The following is a 19,194-nucleotide window of genomic DNA, read 5'->3' as shown; positions in this document are numbered from 1 at the left end:
GGTCTGACACTCAGCCTCTAAAGACTACTTGATGTTCCCTAACACATGGTCCTCTCCACAACATGGCAATGGCAATTTGCTCCCTCAAGGCCAAGGAGATAATATCTCTGCTGCTTCTTCTGACTCTGACATCGAGATCCTTTTTAAAAAAATTACGGCATAATGCACATAACAGAAAATGCACATAACAGAAAATTGATTGTCTTAACCATTTTTAAGTGTACAATTCAGTGGCATTAGGTACTTTCACATTGTTGTCTCTGTGATTTTAACTACTTCAGGTACCTCATGTAAGTGGCGTCATACAGTATTTGTCTCTTTGTGATTGGTTTATAGGCCTTCTGTTAAAGGGCTCACATAAACTGACTTAATGGTCATCCACACAGAAGATAATGTTCCAGGCCAGGCATGGTAATCCCAGCATGTAATCCCAGCACGTTGGGAGGCCGAGGCAGGTGGATCATCTGAGATCAAGAGTTCAAGACCAGCCTGGCCAACATGGTGAAACTCCATCTTTACTAAAAATACAAAAATTAGCTGGGCATGCTGGCGCATGCCTGTAATCCCAGCTACTCGAGAGACTGAAACAGGAGAATTGCTTGAACCTGGGAGGCAGAGGTTGCAGTGAGCCAACCATGCCTTTGAACTCCAGCCTGGGCAAGAAGAGGGAAACTCCATCTCAAAAAAAAAAAAAAAAAAAGATAATGTTCCTTTTTATCAGTTAAAGTCAACTGATTAGGAACCTTAATCACATCTGTAAATCTCTCTACTTTTGCCATATAATGTCACCTATTTACAGGAATGACATCCCATTATATTCACAGGTTCAACCTGCACTCAAGGGGAAGGAATAATACAGGGTTTGTATATAGGGGGCAGGAATCTTGGAGCTCATCTTAGAATCCTGCCTGCCACAATGGCCTCTAAGGCTATGCATAGTCTGGCCCTTATGTCTTTCTCCTTCTGATGTGATCCAAGCCATTGTCATCATTGTCTGTCCTCCTTTGGCCATACTAACCTTCCTGTGTCTGAAGTATCAACCTCCGGAAAGAGATAAGTTGTTCCCACTGCTGGAACACTTCCCTCTAACTCTTCAACTGATTAATTCCTACTCATTCTCTAGGTCTCAACATAGAAGGTCCTCTAGAGCTCTCAAAACTAAATGAAGACCCTACTATATACTTTCATGACATCCTGTACTATTAGTTTGATACAAAGTCTCACTCTGTTGCCCAAGCTGGAGTGCAGTGGCATGATCTCGGTTCACTGAAACCTCTACCTGCTGGGTTCAGGCAATTCTCCTGCCTTAGCCTCCCAAGTAGCTGGGACTATAGGCATGTGCCACCACGCCTGGCTATTTTTTTTGTATTTTTTTAGTGGAGACGGGGTTTCACTATGTTGGCTAGGCTGGTCTTGAACTCCTGACCTTGTGATACACCCGTCTCGGCCTCCCAAAGTGTTGGGATTACAGGCGTAAGCCACCACACTTAGACTTTTTTTTTTTTTGAGACGGTGTCTTGCTCTGTCACCCAAGCTGGAGTGTAGTTGTGTGATCTCAGCTGTCTGCAACCTCTGCCTCCCGGGTTCAAGTGATTTTACTGCCTCAACCTCCCACATCCTGTACTTTTAATTCAAACACATATCATAGTCTGTAACTCAATGTTTATTTGTGGGATTATTTCTTTCACATGACTCTCCCCACTAGATGGAAATCTGTATTAGAGTAGAACCCATGTCTGTCTTGTTTGCCATTGTATCTCCAGCCCCTTGCATAGCAACTTTGAGGCTCTCATTAAATATCAATGGCACTTGGGAGGCTCTCATTAAATATCGATGGACTGACTGACAGGCTGAATGAATGGAAAAAAATATACTGAGACAGTCATAACCACAAATTGCTTCCTCATTAATCTTTAGAAGCAGGAAGTAGAACAATGTTCTTGGCAGTAGGATTCAAAACCCCTTATATTAGTGAAGATACAAATGAGGTGACAGACATCTTGAAATACAGTGACTACAAAGGCTCAAATGAGATAGAAGTCTATACCTTGCCTATGAAATTGGTCAGAAGTAGACTGGTAGTACAAGGTGAGTAGGCCGTTTGGTTGAATGAAGTTGTCCACATCATCAAAACTGCTCGCTCACCAGCACCATGTCCACACTGCAGTCCACAGGACAGAAGAAAAGTGGAGGACAAGCCATTTACTGATAATAATGTGATGTGTAAGTTGCACACATCACTTCTGCTCACATCCCATTGGCTCAGACTTAGTCACATGATTACATCTTCCTGCAAGCAAGGCTGGGAAATGAAGTCTTTACTTGGACAGCCGTAAGCCCAGCTTAATCCCAGGACTAAATCTATTAATAAGAAGAAGGAAGGGAGAATCACTTGTAGTCCCTGACACCTTCACATTTGTGTAACTCTTCAAATACACTTTCTTGTCTATTGTCTCACTTAATCCCACAGGTTAAACGTGGGCTAGTCTTAGGCAACACATTTCTATGTAGTAGCTGTGACTCACTTTGCAAGTTTAAAGGAAAGTATCTGTTGCATTTTCCCCATTAGTTGCCTGAGCACCCATTTGCCTATATTAGCAGGGAGGTCTGGCATCTCTTTTTTTTAAGATAGAGTCTCGCTCCATGCCCAGGCTGGAGGGTAGTGGCACAATCTTGGCTCATTGTGACCTCTGCCTCTCAGGTTCAAGTGATTCTCCTGTCTCAGCCTCCCGAGTAGCTGGGATTGTGGTGTGCACCACCAGGCCCGGCTAATGTTTCTATTTTTAGCAGAGACCAGGTTTCACCATATTGGCTAGGCTGGTCTCAGATTCCTGACCTCAAGTGATCTGCCCAACTTGGCCTCTCAAAGTGCTGGAATTACAGGTGTAAGCCACAACACCAGGACTGGAATCTCTTTTTTGAGGCTTTCTTCTCACTTTTCCCCACTCCATCCCCACTGCCATTGTCGGAGGACCCCTAGAAGCTGACCATCCAAAGGGCCCAGTCCGGCTTCAGCCACCAGGCCTAGAGAAGAGGCTGGGATTTGGGATTGTTCCTGTTGCTTCTGTTGCCACCATGCTAGTTCTGCCCCATATGTTGCAGCTTCGTCCCTTCTGCAGTGATTCCCTCATTGGCCTGATTCCTCAGGAGCCTCCTGCGCAGGAGCTCCAAGTTCACCATTCTGTGCTCAGCCGCAGCAGGAGTTGTGTGTGTCTGAGTGTCCAGGGCATTATGATACTTGCCCTTGTGCTTGGCCAGGAGCAGCCTTTCTCCACAGTCCTCTAGGCCCTTCTGCCCTCACTTTCTTTAAGGATAGTGATGTCCTGATAGGGTCTCTTCCAATCCACAAGGGAGGTCCTAATGACAGCGATGTTCAGAAGGGAAGCAGTTGGGGGTCTTAATTCTGCCTCCCCAGGACATTCCTTGGCCCCCAGGCAGCCATCTCTGCATACAGAGGGTGCTGGGCAAAACAGATCTTGCTTGACTGCCAAGTCTCCTACTATACATTGGCCCTGCAGCAATAGGGCCCACTCTTCTTGTTTTTGCACAACTCAGAGTGGCCACTAAGGTTCAGGGGGTGAAGACAATGAAGATCTTCTCCAAGGTGGCTGTCAATATCCACAGAGATGGAAAAGTTATTAGCAGCTTTTTTCTTTAAATGTACTTACCCCTCATCAAGCCCCCAGTCACATATGGGAAGGAAGCAGAGGCTCAAAGCTATGAACTGGCCAAGGTCACAGAGCCAGCCACCAGACTGTGGTGTCATGCCTCCCAGCTCTGACCACCCTGACTCTGATGTGTCTAGGCTTGGATCCCAGCCGAGAAGGCTGGCTTGGGTCACTTCAAGCATTTCCTTCTGCTTAACACCACTTTGCTTCCATAGTCATTGCCATTATTTACTTTGAAAGGTCCTTCTCTCTTTAGCCTTCCATTTGGAGGGACTGATAATGCTGTCCAGGAGTGGCTTCTTTTATTATCTGTGAGTGTTCATCCAAAAACTACCTCGGCGTTGATTCATTCATCATGGGGTGTCTTACTCACATTTCATTGGCCAAAGCAGGTTACATGATAGCTTCTAACTTCAAAGAGGGCAAGAAAATACAACCTTACTATGGGGATGAGAGGAGGAAAAACTGATTATGCACCGCACTATGACTCTCAGGGCTTTTATGAGAGGATTCCTTATGTGCTCTGTGGAAACCAATGCACTTCACCCAAAATTCTTCAAATCTGTATCTATAGTAAATCTCTGACAGATCAGCTTGTTAACTCTGTGAGAAAAGAAAATGAGATTAATTTGGCATGATATATTCTTAGTAAGTTTGTATTGCCTTCCAATGAGTTGTATTTTTTATTTTAATTTAAAAAAATTCCAATTCAAATTCTTTTTATTTCCAATTTATATTCTGCATAGTCACAACCTAATGTTTAACAAACCATTCTAGAATTTTCCCAGGGAGAGGCAGAAATCTACACGTCTATGGTTTCTTAATGCATGTGTAATTAATTGCCACAAAAATTAATTGCATGATATTCATTGCTACAGTGTTGTAAGAGCCTTTGTTATAGAGGACTCAGTTGCTATGGTCAAAGCAATTGCAATTCAAGATTGAATGAGCAAAAGTATTATGTATCCTCAAAGTGCTGTGTGTGTGTGTGTGTGTGTGTGTGTGTGTGTGTGTAACCAAAGATACTTGAAACCAGCTGATGCTTAACCTCAAAAGCAGCAAAGACTTGGGCTTTCTACATGGGCAAAAGGAGGCCCGGGGTCCCACAGCATTCACAAAGCCAGGTCAGGATTCCCCATCTGAAGATAGGCATATTGTGCCGTGAAGGCCCCTCCCGGCGGAAGTCCTTCCTGATGCTTGCTTAACGTCCCCAGGGAACTGTGGCTCCAGGAATCCACAAGACTTTGACTCACCCTTTGATCCAAGCACTCAGATGACACAACCTGAGGCCCAGATTTTTCTGTCAAGAGGGAGTGACCGTCACCAACATGTGATGAAACCAGAGGACAAAACCAGATAATGAAGAGGCCTGAAGAGAAGATGACACTTCCTGGAGCTACAGGGTCTCCCCTTAACTCCTCTGGGATGAAGTTGACCATGTATCTGTGCAGTGAGGCACATAGAGGGTTCTCTGTGTGTCCCTGAGTGACAGCCAAACAGGAGATCACAGAGGCTGTCACTGCTGTCCAAACGTGGTTCTCCTTCCATCAGCTCTTCATCTTTGATCTCCGAGCACTCCCACTTCAGAATGGCAGGGGTTCAATGTGAGGAGTCACCTCCAGCTGAGTGGGCGGGAAGGTCTTAGCTGGGATGTGGAAGTTGGACTGCATGTTAAAGAACAGATGCAGAGAGCGGGAGCAGGGGCTGGAAGGTCAGTGAGGAAGATCTGATTTGTCAGGTGTGGGAAGTTCTTGTAAGAGGAGGTGGACCAGAAAGTTGAGGACTGATGCAGAAGGCTTGAATGTCAGGCTGAAATGTTCAGACACTTCAACAGGAAGCCATAATGTGCTTCAATCTGGAGCTTGACATGTATAGAGCTGGGTCAAACCAAGACAAACTTGACAGAGGGCTGTGGAACAGACTGGGAAAAAGAGACCAGAGACAGGCTCACAGGCTATTGTCCTATTGTCATTGTCAAAGCCAAAAGTGAGATACCTATGAGCCAAACTGCCAGCGGAAAGGAAAAGACAGAGATTCTGGTGACTAATCCTATGAATTTGAGAGTGAAAAATACTTAAAAGTTGACAATTTAAAAAGATCTTCTGCCCACAACCTGTATGATGCTGAAATTTTAGGCATCTGTGTCCGCAGAAAGAGAGAGAACTCTGACCAAATTGAAAGCATAGTTCCACCTCTTTCCTGTGGTCACATTCTCCCGGGAAAATGAAGTTTCTTACAAAAGAAGTAACTCCACCCAGTGTACGTGCATTCTTTTTCACTTCTAGCAGAATAATGGATATCTTCTCAGTTCTGCATCAATCAGAGTCTGAGCAGGAGGGAGATGGCAATTCAAAGTTACAGTTCAGTTGCTGGAGAGAATACAGTGAGCGGACGCTTTATAAAGACGTGGGCAAGATGGAAAGAAATGAACGAGGAATGGTGCAGCACCACTAGGATAGTAACAGTGGAGCACCATCACCACCCTAAGCATTAAGGAGCAAGGAGGGAACGTGGCATCAAGAATGCAGAGAGACAGCACTTTGGGAGGCCGAGGAGGGCGGAACACTTGAGGTCAGGAGTTCAAGACCAGCCTGGCCAACATGGCGAAACCCCATCTCTACTAAAAATACAAAAATTAGCTAGGTGTGGTGGGATGTGCCTATAATCCCAGCTACTCGGGAGGCTGAGGCAGGAGAGTCACTTGAACCTAGGAGGCGGAGTTTGCACTGAGCCGAGATAATGCCACTGCACTCCAGCCTGGGCAACGGAGTGAGACTCTGTCTCAAAATAAATAAAATAAAATAAAAGAATGCAGAGAGAGCTATAGCCAAAGGAGGGGCTTGCTGGAAAGGGTGCCATGGCCTTCAATAGAGGAACCAGACATTCCACCCACAAGCCACCCTCCATGGCAAAAAGGGAGAACGATAAGTGCCAGGATGGCTCTTTCCTCCTGCCCTCCTATTCCCTGCTGGTGGCCGCGATAGGCTGAACTCAACCACAACCTGAAGGCGGGAGCTCAGTTGACACAGTTCCTACAGGCCAGTCCCAGGATCAGGGCAAGGTGGAGAAGAAAGGAGAGCGAGCAGATCTGGAGGGACAAACAAAATCTGCAGCATGCTAATATTAATGCGCAAAACCAAGCAGCACAGCAGAAACTGCTATCTCTCACTGAGCTCTAACCGTGGACCTAGTGTGAGGAAATGGTGTCAGGCCAAGGCTGGGGCTCTGAGTAAATGGTTTGCACAGACAGGAGCCTGCCACTGAGGCCCCGAGGGAGGCAAATACGCAGAATAGGTGGAGAGAAACTGCAAATCCCTTTTCTAATTCCTGATGCCAGTTCTCTGAGAGGTTTGGCGGCCTGTTTTCATGAAAGTCCCCTGATTTCAGAGAAAAAATTCCCCTGTTACCCAAGAAACTTGAGGAAGTTTCTATTTCTTATAACCAAAGAATTGTGGCTATACTTCATGTAAAACAAGAACCTCAAGCATGCTTAATTTCATCTAACCCATAACCCTGAAAGGGAGACATCCTTCCCCAAGTTAAAGAAGAGGGGATTCAGGATCTGAATAAGACAATGTGAACCTTATCCTGGGAAGCGGGGTTCATACTCAGGTCTACCTGACTTCAGCACTGTGGAATTTTCTAGGACTCCACAGGTGGGCAAAGCCAGGAGGGAACTCCACCCCCAACCAAGACCACTCGGTGAGGAAACTGGCCTCTCCATGGGGTTTCGAGCAAAAACGCCCTGCAGTTCTGCCGAGGAGCTCACAGGCACGGCCACCCAGCACCCAAGGGTGGGAAAGGGAGGAAGAAAGGGACCAACCTTGGACCTGTAAACCACAGACCAGTTTTCCCAAGTGCTCCTAGGAAAGCAGTGTATTTGAAAGGGCTGTCATTTCTTTGCTAAATGCCAAGGACAGAGTGGGCGCGCCCCTTCCCCACGTAGCCAACCCTCCCGGCCCCAGTGAGAGCCTGAGCTCTTGGAGTGAGGAGGGCCCCCTGACCCCCCTGGGTGGGCTCTCCAGACTCCCTCTCTCGTCCCCACCCCCAGGCCCACACCCTGTCGCCTCCCCACCTCAGAGTGGAAGGTGAGGTGAGGTAATGTCTCCACTAACTCGCAGTGGCAAGAAGATGAAAAGAATCTCAGAAATGCAATGTTTAATTTAAAGCAGATCCATCCTGCCTTAGCCAGGCTGTAATTTCACTCAGAATAACCACATTGTTTTCCTTGGACATTCCGGGCCACCCCATGTTAAAGCCCGACTGGAATGTTGGAGGGGCCCTTCCTGGGGGCCACATGGCTGCCTGCAACTCATTCTCCCTTGGGCCAAGGACTCCTGCTTTGGGTAGGATCAGGGCTTCTCTGAGGGTCACTGAAGGTCCTCCCCTTGGTTCCCCGGCACTCCTCCCCACCGGCTCCCTGGCACTCCTCCCCCCACGCTCCACTCCTAACTTGGTGCCAGAGTTCTAAGGGCAAATGTTGGCATCGATTATAACAGCAGTGCCATCTCTGTTCACCCTGTGTTCTCTGTGCCCAATGTTGTGCGAAACTTTCTGTTCAGTATCTTGCCAAATCCTTACAGCAACCCTATGAAGGTGGGTAGAATTTTTTGACTCTCCTTCTACAGATGGTGAAAGAGAGGCTGCATAATCTGTCCCAGTTGGCCCAACTAGGATTTGAGATCCCCAAGCTCTGGGTGCAAAGCCCAGCCTCTCTGGACTGCCATCCCAATGGCCCTTCCCTCCTGGGGCTGAGGAATTCAGAGGACATTTATTTTGAGGGAGCTGCCCTTGTTGGCCATCTGGGTTCTGTGGAAAGGAGGCATTATAGGGACACATGGGTGACAGCTGGAGGAGGAGGTGCTGTAATCATGAGTCCTTCTTCCTTCTAGTTGCTGACACCCCCACTTAGGGTTGAGTTGGAATCTTCCAATCTCTATGGGTTTTACTGCTTCTAAAGACCTGGTGGACTCCTGATTTGTGATGATCAAGTCCCGGGTCAGAGCAGGGAGAAGCAGTCCATGCAGGCGGAGAAATGGTGCCCAATGGAGGGGAAGGCCCTGGCTGGTGATCTTGGGCAAGTCCCTCCTCATTCGCAGCTTCAGCTTCTCCTCTATAAAATGATAAATGGGGATGGAATGGGAGAGGGATGCGGGGCTCTGATTCCTCAGGCCTCTTCTGGCCCTGACATTCTCTGACTTTATTCTGCCAGGACCTGTGCAGTTGGGCCTTGGCCCAAGGAGACTTGGGAGGTAGTGAGAAGGGAGGGACTGACAGGGGAGAGACTTCTGGGGAAGTTTCCAGGACTTGAGGGAGGAGAAAAGAATGGGTGGAGCCTGCAGCCAGAACCAGGCACGGGGTGACCCAGATGGATTTATTCCAGAGCCATTTCCCAGCCCCTGGCCTTCCTCCTGCAGGCCTGGGGGGCACTGTGGCTGGCTCAGGGCATAATGCTGCCCCAAACAGAGGGAGAGGTCTCTCTCTGCCTGGTGCCCCCTCCACTCTCAAGGCTCAGGGCAGCTCAGAAGTGAGCTCTCTTGCCTCACTACTGGGGCTGTCTTTGATTTCATGCGGAATAAGGAGGAGCCCCAGGAGGGCAGGATCCCAGGTGGTGGATTCTGTGACTGATGAAACCACTCCGGCTCCCAAGGCCCCGCCAGAAAGAGGACCAGCTGGTATTGCTGATGGGGCAGAAGCTGGGAGCTGCGAGCCTGGGAAGGGGCTGATAAGGGCTGCTCTCACAGCTCAGGGGACAATGAGCTTAGTGTGGGAGAGCTGGGCTGTTGCTCTCCCTCAGGGCTCCCAAGAGAGGTTTCCATGGCACCCAGAAGCTGGCTTGGCCACAAGTACCAATGGAGACATTGTGTGGGAGTCCTTGAGCCCCCGTCTCCCATGGGGTGGGGAGGAGGGGGTGCGACGCCAGGGAACCGTCTCGTTGGCCCTGTAGATGCCCCTGTGCACTGTGCTATGAGATGTTACCAGGGGCCTATGAAGCTGCCCACCTCCCTTTTCTTCTTCAGAAAAGGGTGGAGCTGTTGGGGCCGTCCTAGGGCAGACACCACATGAGATCCTGAATCCAGGCATGAGCTCCTCAGGAGCTGCTCGCCTAGGGGAGGGAGGAAGATAGGTGACACATGCCTTCTTTGTGCCTTTTTCCCACACTGAAGCCAGCAGGATGACTCTCTCCTCTACCAATTCACCTGTAGGACCGACAAGACTCAGCCAGGTGACAGAGCGAGACTTTGTCTCTAAATTAATTAATTAATTAAGCTTGTAGACTCTTGCATGCCTCACCTAAACAGTCAATCATGGGTTGGCCAGTGCCCCTTGACCTGGGTATCTTGGGTCAGACAAGTGAGGGGGGTCATCACACTCTCCCTCTCAGGAATGTGGCCTCCAAGACTCAGAGGGAAATTGCCCCTGGAGGAGACACTGGTTCCACTTGGACTGGGCATGGTGCTACCCAGACTCCTCCAGGACTGAAGAGCTTGCACCCCGGGGGTCATCCCTCAGCTCAGTCCTCTTTGGGAGCAATTCAGCCCAAATCCAAAGACTGGTCAACATAGAGCCATAAAGACCGGGTATTTTTGTCCCAACTCAGGTGTTATGTATAAAATTTTTCTTTTGGTTTCACAAAGAAGAATTAGTACTGGGTCAAAGGATCTCTCAGCAAAGCAACTCTTTTTACTTCCTGCAGAAAGGGTGCTCCCACTAGCAATCTTGCCACGAGTGTGCAGCAAACAAAGGAAAGCAGACATATTTATTTCTTACCCATTTGGGGTTGTCCTTACTGCTGTGTCTGATCTCCGTTGGCTGGAGCCAGACCTCACAATCTAAACTAAACCCGATTGGCTAATAACTTGAAACTTTCCTAAGCAGGTAAAAGCAATGGAGAGCAAATAAAAAGGAAGTTCAAATAAGGAAGGGGCATAGGCTGCGAGCTGGGACATGCCTGTGAGCACATTCTGCACAGATATCTTGGTTAAAGTACAAGGACATAGAACGTACCATGTGCCTGTAAGCATGTCTAACAGCTACACAGCATAGTGCTTCTAGCAAAAAGGCAAGAAGGCTTTTGAAGAAAGTGTTTAAAACAAACTATTATTTCTAATCCTTATGAATTTTTCTTAAACGAGAAAGGAAACTTTGAAGAGGAACTTTTCTACTTCCCACATCAGGGCAGCTCTCAGTGTTCAACCCAGCTCCAGAGCTGCCTGAGGGCTTGGGACTATATCAAAGCCCCGCTTCTCCAAATGCCACTTCCTTCCTCTCCTTGTGTGTCCTGACTCCGGGGCACACAATAAACTCCCCGCCCAACTATGTCCATCTTAGAGTGTTTCCCAGGGCACAGGAAAGATGCCACAGGGAGTGCAGGAAAAAGGATGCATAATTAGGCCTCTCACAGGTCTGTTCCTTCTGTCCCTGCTGAGTTCTGCTTCTTCTGCAGGGGGTGGGGCGGAAGCAGCGCCTCCACTCCCACCTCTGACCTTCCTGCATGTCTGTCCCAGAGAACCTTTGCCTGGCTCTCAGGGTCTCCAAAGGAAGATGTCAAATAAGTCACAGAGAAGCAAGGCTAGATATGATATTGCCTCTCTGGGCCTTAGTTTCTTCATCTGTAGAATGGGTCACTGCCACTTACTTTGTAGAATTTAGGGAAAGATCCAGAGAAAGAACATAAAGCTACTGGGTTTAAGGCTTTCTTGTTCTGCTGGGTCTCAAGTCAGTCATTGATGGGCTAAAAAAACAAAAGAGCCCCAGTGATCATCATGTACAGTCCCAAAGATTCCCAGGACAATGGCCATCCACTTCACCATTTCCCCTGGAGTGGGTGTACTTAAGGACTTAAGGACACTACCAGTGACTCTCCTTGAAAGATGGTGTCATCCATGCTGGGCGGTGCCCTGAGCCCTCTTAATCCTCCTTGTGCCCACTCCTGTTGCAGAGAAGGAACTAGAGGTCAGGGAGACTCAGCCGGGGTCACATAGCTGGTACACTGTGGAACCAGTGCCACCCAGGGTATGTGACCCCAAGCTTTTGTTTGGGTAGAGCCACTGCTTTCACTCCCTTTCCACTGCAAAAGGGATTCGAGGTGGGCAGCAGGGTCAGCTGTACCCTGAGAAGAACTTACCTGATTTGCAGCCAGGGATGCTCTCCCCATCTTTTGGGGAAGTATTGGGAAAGGAAAGACTTGCCCAATTTCCCAGGATTTCTCTGAATTCCTGGATATTTACCACATCTTCACGTTGGTCACCATGGTGGGACATCATGAGAACTGGCAATTCTACCTATCAGGGATTTTAGGGCTTTTGTTTTCCGAGAGCTGTGGTTACACACTGCCCAGCACACCCGGGGGTGGGTTCCCCAGGACCCCTAGGGAAGTAGTCCCAGCTACTCAGGAGGCTGAGGTGGGAGGATCGATTGAGCCTGGGAGGTCAAGGCTGCAGTGAGCTGTGACTGTGCCGCTGCATGCCAGTCTGGGCAACGGAGCAAGACCCTGTCTCAAAAAAAAAAAAAGAAGATAACATTCTCTTTACTATACATGTTACACTCTTAAGTTTTTTGAAGGAAAAACAAAAAGTATTTTCTCCTGAAGTTATTTGCATTTTAGTGGGGATAGAGGCCAATAATGCATTGGCTCCAATGATAAGAGTTTTGTTAGTTTTTCTAGTATTTTGCTAGTTTTTCTAGAGGACCCAGGGGAGCCTGGGAGACACCCTTTGGGCCGTGGGGTTTTCATTTTGGTCATGTATCTCATTTTGGCCTCTGATTCTCCTAGTTCTCAGAACCACTAATATTCTGCCCACACGCTAGGATCTATTTTTAGAACTTCCTCTTGACAGCACCACTCCTATTTTTGTGTCCACAGAAGGGGATCCTGACTGAGCACAGGGTTCTCGGGTGTGCCGATCCAGGGCTGGGCCTCTTGAAGACCTCTGCCCTCGGGTTACTTTTTTTTTTTTTTTTGAGATGGAATCTCGCTTTGTCATTCAGGCTGGAGTGCAGTGGCATGATCTGGGCTCACTGCAACCTCCGTCTCCCGGGTTCAAGTGATTCTCCTGCCTTAGCCTCCCAATAGCTGGAATTACAGGCGTCTCCCACCACACCCAGCTAATTTTTCTATTTTTAGTAGAGATAGGGTTTCACCATGTTGGTCAGGCTGATCTCAAACTCCTGACCTCAAGTGATCCATCCACCTTGGCCACCCAAAGTGCTGGGATTACAGATGTGAGCCACCATACCTGGCCCCTCAGCTTACTTTTAAAGACCTTGTTCCAATAACACATTAAACACAGCCCATACTGAGTATATATATGTATACATACATATAGGCACACAATGTGTCTTATTTATTTATTTTTAATTGACACATAATTGCACATATTTATGGAATACATAGTGATGATTTGATGCATTTAATGTATAGTGATCAGATCAGGATCATGTGTATTTTTTATATTCCAAAATATTTTTAAATAGTTTTAATGATTTTTCTTTTTAAAATAATAGGACATGAGCAACTTGTTATTTCTTGGCAATACCCACACATGCCACAAGAATTCTTGCAAAGAAGGAAATGTTACTTTCCATTTGCTTTGAAAATGTAATAAAATTTTTAAAAATGCTGAATATATCAATTAAGGAAGCTGACATAGTGTTCTACTTTGCAGGCACTTAATTAAACATTTATTCACTTTGATCATGCAGTTTCCTTTTTATATTTTGGAAGAAATTCTTTTTTTCTTTTTCTCATAACTCAGACTTTGCCTATGAGGATAGTGATCAATCAGCCAACTAGGTCTGGCTGGGAAGTCAACTTTTTGGCCAAGTGGGTGGGCCTGGCCAGGTATGCAGGAGAGGTTGCAGGTTGTGGGCAGAGAGTAAATGGTCTCAGAAGAGTCAGTTGTTCCTTCAGGATTAATGACTATCAGGCTCTTTTCCAGCTTGTGGTGATGGGGAGAAAATCTCTGGGTCAGTTTAGAAGACCCTTGCAATCATGGACTTCATTTGGGCCTGACCCCAAAATGCATCTGATAAGTCTTTTTTTTTTTTTTTTTTTCAGATGGAGTCTACTCTTGTTGCCCAGGCTGGAGTGCAGTGGCATGATCTCGGCTCACTGCAATCTTTGATTCCTGGGTTCAAGCGATTCTCCTGCCTCAACCTCCCCAGCAGCTGGGATTACAGGTGCCCACCACCATGCCCAGCTAATTTTTGTAATTTTTAGTAGAGACGGAGTTTCACGATGTTGGACAGGCTGGTCTCGAACTCCTGACCTCAGGTATCTACCCACTTTGGCCTCCCAAAGTAGCGGGGTTACAGGTGTAAGCCACTGCACCTGGCCTGATGAGTCATCTTAAAAAGTCCTTTCATGGGATACATCTTTATGAACTGACAAGAAAAGATGTCCCAGGGAGAGTCAAGTGAAAGAGGGACAGTGAGTAGCAGACAGCCTGGTGTGGGTATGTACACACACACGTACACACATGGCCACACACATGCACAGAAACAGACAAAATCAGGAAAGCTGTACTAAGAACTGGAAACACTGTATCTGGAAAGCAAAATGATGTGTGAAGTTTCAGCTTCTAAAAAAAGAATGCTGGCTGGGGGTTCTGGCTCATGCCTGTAATCCCAGCACTTTGGGAGGCTGAGGCAGGTGGGTCATTTGAGGTCAGGGTTTGAGACCAGCCTGGCCAACATGGTGAAACCCTGTCTCTACTAAAAATACAAAAAAAGTAGCCAGGCGTGGTGTGCATATCTGTAATCCCAGTGAGCCTGGGAGGTGGAGGTTTCAGTGAACCGAGATCATACCATTGCACTTCAGCCTGAGTGACAGAGTGAGACTCCGTCTAAAAAAAATTAAAAATTTAAAAATAAAATGAAATAAGAATGTACATCCCTCTCTTGATTTATGTGGTCAGTTCTAAAATGTGTCCATTCATTCAAAATGCTTACTGCAAAACTTCAAAATAAAGATTCTCATACAAAATAAGGAAAACGTGAGTGGTATGTTTCAGTTGAAGGAAAACAGCATATTTGGACCGTCCTTTTTGTCATCTATTAAATGTAGCCAGTAAACAACCCGTATAAATGTATATTAATGTTATTCAGGAAACAAAAATGTCCCCCGGCAAAGACTAATGAAGTGTGACCGGCCTATGACCATGAACTATGTATTCCTCTATATTCTCCATTTTAGAAAATCTTGTTTTCAAAATGTTTGTCATGAGTGACGCTTTAGTCTTTGTCCTTCTAAAAATGTTGTGGCTCTGTTGTTTGGTAAAGTGATATTTGATTGAAAGATGAAGATGGAGGCCATTTCTCTAAGGGCTGGCACCTTTCAATGATAAATATTTAGCCATGTATTCACCCAGGGCCTCCCAAGGATATGAATTGCTAGTTGTTAGTCGCATAGCCCTACAAGGTAAATCCCTGAGAAATGCATGTCACAGAGTGTCATCTCAGACCACCTGGAGGGTGCAGTACCCAGGCTAACTGGAAGCCCAAGGTTGGCTGAGAGTTCACTTCAATCACGTGGTGCATTTGCTTGTCTCCAGGTCACAGGCCTGAACTTCCGGGTCAGAGAAAGGCCCCAAAAAGGTGGGCAGGCAGGTTATTCCAAAACAAGTTTCTATATATTTTATTTTATTATTTATTTATTTATTCTGAGACAGAGTCTCACTCTGTCACCCAGGCTGGAGTGCAGTAGGGTAATCTCAGCTCACTGCAACATTTGCCTTCCAGGTTCAAGAGATCTCTTGCCTCAGCCTCCCAAGTAGCTGGGATTACAGGCACCCACCAGCATGCCTGGCTAATTTTTGTATTTTTAGTAGACATGAGGTTTTACCATGTTGGCCAGACTGGTCTCGAACCCCTGACCTCAGGTGATCTGCCCACCTCGGCCTCACAAAGTACTGGGATTACAGGTGTGAACCACCGCCTGTGTATTTTAAAGGAATTAATTTCTTTAACGATTTTTTTTCTAAAATGTGTATAAATTAATCTCGAGTGAACTGATTAATCAGAAACGGTCCTACTTAATAAAATTTTAAAAGAAGAGGCTCAGGCTCCTGGGTGTCCATGTTTTCATTCTTTGATTTGTTCATTTATTCACTCGGCTTTGGCTTGTTACTGACCTTGATGCTCTAGACCCCATCCTGGGGAAGTGCAGAAGGCACAATGGCATGTGAGCTGAGGCCCAAGCCACCAGAACACGCCTCATCCTCCCATCAACTCACAAAACACAAACTCAAAGAGAAAATCATATTTCAAGATAGGCTGGGCATGGTGGCTCATGCCTCTAATCCCAGCACTGTGGGAGGCCGAAGCGGGTGGATCGCCTGAAGTCAGAAGTTCAAGACCAGCCTGGCCAACATGGTGAAACCCCATCTCTACTAAAAATGCAAAAATTAGCCGGGTGTGGTGGCATGCATCTGTAATCCCAGCTACTTGGGAGGCTGAGGCAAGAGAATCACCTGAACCCTGGAGGCAGAGGTTGCTGTGAGCCGAGACTATGTCATTGCCCTCCAGCCTGGGCGACAAGAGCGAAACTCCATCTTGGGGGAAAAAAAATCAAGATAATCAACTCAGAGCATTAAACCCTAAACGTGAGGGCTTTTAAGTGAGGGCCACACTGGTCTCACATGTGACCCACCCTGCTGTAGGTTATACTTATTCATGCACATTGTGTAAGTCAAACTTCCTCAATATAATCAGTGTTTCCTTGAAAGCGTCTCATTCCAGGGCTGCTCCACCAGATGCAGTTTGGTGATATGTGAACAGGCATTTTAAACATTTTAATAGTTTAGTATTGATTTTGATGTCCGTTAGAAAAATATGTGATTATCACATTCCATCTATTAATATAATTTCAAAGGGGTACATAGACTCCCTTAGAAGCAAACTTATTAAAGGAAAAGAAATTAGTTACTCTAAAGAAAAATATTAAGTATTTGCTGGGCACAGTGGCTTATGCCTGTAATCGCAGTACTTTGGGAGGCTGAGGCAGGAGGACTGCTTGAAGCCAGGAGTTTGAGGCCAGCCTGGGCAGCACAGCAAGATCTTGTCTCTATAAAAAATTAATAATTAGCCAGGAATGGTGGCACATGCCTGTAAAGCCAGCTACTCGGGAGGCTGAGGTGGGAGGATCGCCTGAGCCCACGAGGTCAAGGCTGCAGTGAGCTATGATGGCACCATTGCACGTCAGCCTGGGTGACAGAGTGAGACCACTTCTAAAAAATAAAAAATAAAAATATTAAGTAAATGATAGTACCTGTGGCAAAATATGGGAAGATGGTACTCAGAGTTTGGGAAATACTACCCAAGACGGTTAGTTCTTTAAGGTGTGGAAGGCATGGGGGCAGCTTAACACTATGCTTGGTGGGTCACTCACAGGGGTAGACCTCTTGCCCACCTCTGATCCAGCATCCCAGTGCAAAATGGTGTTACCCCTGGGGGGGTCTCCCATCCACCTTGGGTTGGGGCAGCAGGCCCATGGGGAAGGGAGATGCCTGACTCAGCACACTGACTCAGCAGCTACAGCTCAACATGCTGACTCAGCAGCTACAGCTCAACATGCTGACTCAGCAGCTATAGTGGGAGGGGATCCCAGCAGCCAGTGGTCTGTGGGCTCTGGGGTAGAGGGTGGGGGCCTGTGAGGGTCTGCACTCACATCGGTATTTCCGTGCCTGATGAACATGGCCGTAAATAGAGAACAAAAAATGGGATGACACGTTGAGAGAGAGAGGGTGGGGGAAAGGAGAAAGCTTTACATGTTAGCACTTTTAGTAGCATTTTTAGCAGCACTTTTTTCTCCCTTTTTGAACAGGGTGCCCACGTTTTCATTCTGCACTGAGCCCCACAAATTATGTCCTGACCCAAGGCAGCACATGTCAGGTCTCACTGGGGACATTCAAGTACGGTTTCTAGGAAGCACCCGAGGATGTGTCTCCTGGTGGTTTCAGGATCCAGAGAAGCTTTATGGTAGATGTGGCCTCTGTGTTGGGCTTTGGAGCCAGAGGCAATTAAGACCTGCAGGGCTTGGGGAAGGCATACCAATGTCTGGGGTGGGACACTCAGAGTAAGCCTGGGGGATTTCCAAGGTGTGGTCTGGCTGGAGCACAGGTGGGAGATGGATCAGGAGGTGGGGATGGGAGAGAGGCCCAGGAAGAAAAATCCAAGGCTGGGAAGGGGCAGGATTTGGCTTCTCATGGTGTTCAGACAAGTAACATGTAACAGATTTCCTTTCGAAACTTTTAGAGGCCAGGAACTGAATTTTAGCAAGACATAATTTTCTAGAAGAGAATGAGACAAGCAGCAGGGCAGGGTGTGGGGAGAGTTAAGAGCACTCGAGGCCAGATGTGTTATCCAGGCCAAGAAAGAAATCTCAATAGCAGTCGTCTCCAAAGTGTTTTGGTTACACACTCATAAAATATTTTTGAGCACACACCCTAATATGTGTATTTGCTTATGCATCAATTGTATACTTGCACAATGTTATTATATCTAATGGATGTTATAAAACAAAAGCAAAAACAGAACTTTTTAAAAGGCAATTAAAAATGAGCATAAAAAGGCGGGTCAAACATCCTCCCTTTGCCCAGCAGTGGACCACCACCTCCTGCATGTTGAGGATCTTCAGGCTGGCTTTGTGTCTGGAGGCAATTTGCCTGTTTTTATGTCCCCAGTGGCAACTCAGGACTCTCCTCCCAGATCTTCTCAGGTGGATCAAGCCTAGGCCTCTGGGCAATTTGTGTTTTATATGTGTGGATGGGGGAGGCAGGTGCTGAATTAGTTGAGTGTCAGGGAAGTATCTCAGAGGGGACTATCAGGGGACTCTCACAACAACCCAAATGGCAGGGATTGTTGCCTCTAGGTTGTTAGGGGGATGCTGAGAAGTCCAGTAACTTGCCAAAATCACATAGCTGGAGCCAGGATTTGAACCCAGGTTTGGCTGACTCTGGGATCTCCCCTTGTGAACTTTGAGTTCAGTGCCATTGTCAGTGCAGAGCTGCCATTCCTGGATGAGGCAGGGCTCTGGGGCCGCTGGAGTTGGCACCCTGTCCAGATGTGCACAAAGGTGTCCCCTGCAGCCACCTGAACCTCAGCTCACTTGGGGTGGGCTGGCAGGCTGGGGAGCATGAAGGATAAATTGTCCCTCCCTCTCTTCCTGGGTGGATAAGTCTGAGGCATATTCCCCATACTCTCCCAGAGTTGTCCCCAGGTGGGCTGCTGTAACTTAGTGGGAGCCCACTTATTAGCACCCCTGTATAGGCTTCTGTCTCTTGCCTTCTATCCCTTCCTTGTCCCACTCCCCACTCCTGGTATCTCTTCTTTAAAAACTACTTGCACACAAATCCTTGTCCTGGCATCGCCTTCTGAGGATCCCAGTGTGAGCAGCCTGCCTGGGTGGGAGCCCTGGGTTGGGGATTCGACCGTGGAGCTTGTGTGCCCCACTCCCTTCTCCTAGGCCGTGGCAGACATTACCAATCAATCACAGCATTCTTCTCTAGAAGCCCAGATTTCTCAA

This window comes from Aotus nancymaae, unplaced genomic scaffold (assembly GCF_030222135.1).
Source record: "Aotus nancymaae isolate 86718 unplaced genomic scaffold, 86718_ANA_hifiasm-v0.15.2.pri h1tg000017l, whole genome shotgun sequence".
Lineage (NCBI taxonomy): Eukaryota > Metazoa > Chordata > Mammalia > Primates > Aotidae > Aotus > Aotus nancymaae.
This window is presented reverse-complemented; position numbering follows the sequence as displayed.